Source organism: Trichechus manatus, unplaced genomic scaffold (assembly GCF_000243295.1).
Source record: "Trichechus manatus latirostris isolate Lorelei unplaced genomic scaffold, TriManLat1.0 scaffold00153, whole genome shotgun sequence".
NCBI lineage: Eukaryota > Metazoa > Chordata > Mammalia > Sirenia > Trichechidae > Trichechus > Trichechus manatus.
In genome coordinates this window covers 4,064,027-4,068,184 of record NW_004444089.1, presented here as the reverse complement: position 1 = coordinate 4,068,184, position 4,158 = coordinate 4,064,027, and positions in this window count along the sequence as shown.

Sequence of the window (4,158 nt, the reverse complement as noted above, 5' to 3'; positions counted from 1 at the left end):
GACACATATTTTGGGGGAACACAATTCAATCTGTAACAAGCACCAAGAAATCAAGGTTGTGGTATATATATTAAATAAGAATGAGCCAGAAACAATATGATGAGTTTGCTTAAAAAGGCACAGAATGATAGTTTCTAAAGATGCATGTACAGAAAATTTTGCATAGCGGAGAAAAGATTTTCCTACAGTAGGAGAAAGAACACAATAGTACCTAATGAGACAATAGGGATATTTCTCGAAACCTCTGATGAGAAATAGATCTTTTTTACAATGTACAAATTTGTTGAATTCACTGTTTGGACTATTGTTCTGGAAAGCCACTTAGAAACGTAAAAACTAAAGAAATTGAAAACCCATTTAAGTAAGAGTAGTTTTCTGCAAATACTTGAGAATAAAAACATGATGATTACTACTCTGTATACCAAAAACTTTCAGCAGCTTGGATCCCAAGTAAATTTCCTTGAATTGTGTTACATTGGAAACCAAAAAGGATAACGGAGTAAGGAAGGACAGGCAAGCCCACGAGACAGAATAATCTGGAAAAATAGGAATAGTGTATTGATCTGTGTTTTGCAGCTGCCATCTAAAGAAGACAGAGAATCTCATGGTTTACTTTACTTTTCCACTCATCAAACCTGAGATAAATGCCATCTCTTGTTTGTGGTAATCTCACGTCTGTAGAATACACCTCCAGCAACACTGGGAGGATGGAGGAAGAATCAAGAATTAAATCTGATGACGAGTAGCATCTGGGGTCTTAAAAGCTTGCGAGCGTCCATCTAAGATACAACTATTGGTCTCTGCTCATCTGGAGCAAAGGAGAGAGAAGGAAACCAAAGACTCGGAGAAGAAACTAGTGTCCAGGGCTAACTGTCTACAGGAACCACGGCCTCATCCACCCGGAGACCAGAACTAGATGGTGCCTGGCTACCACTTCCAACCATTCTGATCAGGTCCGCAATAGAGGGACCCTGATAGAATGGGAGAAAAATGTGGAATAGAACCTCAAATTCTTAAAAAAAATCCATACTTACTGGACCAGTCAAGACTGGAGGACTCCTTACGACTATCGCCCTGTGATACTCTTTAAACCTTGAACCAAAAAATTGGCTAAAAAAATAATGAATATCACCCGTAAGTACTGTGCTCCTTTGAAAAATCACGTGCATGAGACCAAACGGTCAACAGATCGACAATTACTTTAATACAAAAATGAGAAGATAAGGAGGCAGGGAGACTAGATTAATGGAAAAGGAATGACCAGAATGGAAATAATGAGAATGTTCACTCACTGTGAAGAGTGTAAACCATGTGACTGAACAATTTATGTAGAAATTGTTGAATGGGAACCTAGACTGCTGTGTTTAAACCTTCACCACAAACGCAATAAAATATTATTTCTGAAAAAACAATTAAATGTGAGTGCGAATCTATCTAGTTGGGAACTGTCATTAATCTGGTCCAGAGCATCTGATGACTAATCAAGAGAACAGTATTTTCAGCACTTCAGATCTAAAGTGTTTTACAAGTAGGAAGCACTTGAAATAGTCACCTAATAATGCAAAGGTCACTCACTAGACCATGTTGTTATTAGCTGCTGTGAGTCAGCTCTGACTCACGGCGACCTTATGGATAACGGAATGAAACGTTGCCCGAGTCTACAACCTCCTCACGATTGTTGGTATGTTTGAGCCCATTGTTGTGTTAGTCCATCTCATCGAGGGTTTCCCTCATTGTTGCTGACCCTCTGCTTTACCAAACGTGATATCCTCTGCGAGAGGTGGTTCTTCCCTGATGACACGTCCAAAATAAGCGAAGGAAGTCTCATCATCTTCTCTTCTAAAGAACGTTCTGGGTGTCTTTCTTCCAAGACTGATTTGTTTGTTCTCCTGGCAGTCCATGGTATGTTTAATATTCTTCGCCAACACCATAATTCAAAAGCTTCTTTCTTCTTTGGTCTTCCTTATTCATCATCCTGCTTTTGCATGCGTATGAGGCGATTGAAAACACTATGGCTCAGGTCAGGCGCACCTTGGTCCTCAAAGTGATATCCTTGCTTTTTAATACTTTAAAGAGGTCTTTTGCAGCAGATTTTCCCAGTGCAATGCATCATTTGATTTCTTGACTGCTGCTTCTGTGGGCATTGATAGTGGATCGCTGGAACACAGCCATCCTAATCAGGGCCATTGGGCCCCAGGGAAGAGGGGCGTTGCTGTGCTCGACTCGACTCTACCGCAGCCACCAGCCGCCATGGCAGTTCTGTCCTCAGCCACCTCAATTGTGCTTAAAGAACGTGGAGCAGGGCTTTCAAACGTGAGTTGTAGCCGCAGGATCTATTTTCCCAAACCAAAAACCAAACCTGTTGCCGTCGAGTCGGTTCCGACTCACAGTGACCGCAAAGGACGGAGTCGAATTGCTCCCAAGAGTTGCCTAGGAGCACCTGATGGATTCAAACTGCCAACCTTTTGGTTAGCAGCCGTAGAACTTAACCACGATGCCACGAGGGTTTCCCCATTTTCCTAAGGGGAGCCTTATACATGAAATAATCCCAGAAACCCTCAGCACTCACCTGAGGGGAAGTGAAAGGAGCACAGACTACCCATCCCCCCAGCCCTTTCTCACTGCCGGAGGGGCCCTGGAGGATGCCGGGGGCCCAGTTTGAAGAACACTCATCTAGCGCAAGGATCTAGGCCCGAGAGCCAGTTATGAATTGTTCCTTATTGACTTGAGGTTTGGAAGAAATGCGCAGTATGGTGGTGGTGTGTGCTCGAGTCAATTCTGGCTCATATGGCAGAGTAGAACCGCCCCATAGGGTTTTCTAGGCTGGAATCTTTATGGAAGCAGATAGCCAGGTCTTTCTTCTGTGGAGCCACTGGGTGGGTTGGAACCTCCAACCTTTCGATTAGCAGCTGAGCGCTTAACTGTTGCGCCACCAGGGCTCCTGATCGGTAGGGTAGCATAAGAAAACCACTTAGCCCTTAACTTCATGCTATAACTTTGTTCTGAAGCTCTTTAAATTCAAACAGAACCCTCAGCTTTCTGTGCCCTAAAATTTCCTGTTGCTTGGCTATTCTTTTATGTGTATCTGACCAAACATCTCCCATCCCCACCACAGCTATTGCACACGCTCACCCAGGCTGCCCTAGCCAGGCAACTAATTTTTCCAGGGCCTCTGACTATATGAACAAATTGATCTTAAAATGTTTTATAAAATCCATGGGACCAGATGAGGAATAGTGATTTATTGATGAAGATTTAGAATAATGGATAAAGAGGTACACATTTAATGTATTTGCTTATTGTCCAATGAAAGATCCCTGGTGGTACAGAGGTTAAGTACTCAGCTGCTAATTGAAAGATTGACGGTTAGAACCCACAAGCGGCCTCGAGGGAGAAAGACCTGGAGATCTGCTTCTGTGAAGGTTACAGCCTAGGACACCCTCTGGGGCAGTTCTACTCTGTCCTATGGGGTCTCTATGAGTCAGCATTAACTCCGCATGGCACACCGCAACAACAGTTGTCCAGTCAGTGCGGTGAAGATTCTTGATCCTGGGCAGATGTGAGTGAGAGTTACTCACAGCAGGGTGGAGGCACCAATCTGTGGCCCAAGCCTGTGTGACCTCATGAAAGAAGTACCCTGACAGGCAGTGGGAGGGAGCCACTTTACTCCCACTCTGCTACAGTACCCCAGGACAACCGCCATGGGTGAAGGTCCCAGAGCTCCTTGGGCCTCTGGTCAACCTCATGCATGGGGGAGGTGGATGAGGTTTGGAGAACATCCCAAAGGGAGAGATAAGGCCTCAACTGGAGCTCAGGGCACTCTACCCAGATGGCACCGTGGTCCTGGGTGTTCCCAGGCAGCAGAGGGAGACTTGGAAAATTTTGAGGAAGGTGCTCCAAAGCTCAGTGTTTCCTGGGAGGGGCCGTGTGCCAGGTCTGAGGCAGTACCACCCTCACCATTCCGTTAATGATTCCATGTCCCATTTCTGATGTCTGCTCTCAACAGATGGTCTAGCCCAGCACTGTCCAATGGAAATATGATGAGAGCCACGTATGTCACTTTAAATTGTCTACTGTTGTTGTCGGGTGCCATTGAGTACATTCCAACTTATAGCCAGCCCATGTGACAGAGTAGAACTGCCCCATGGGGTTGTCTAG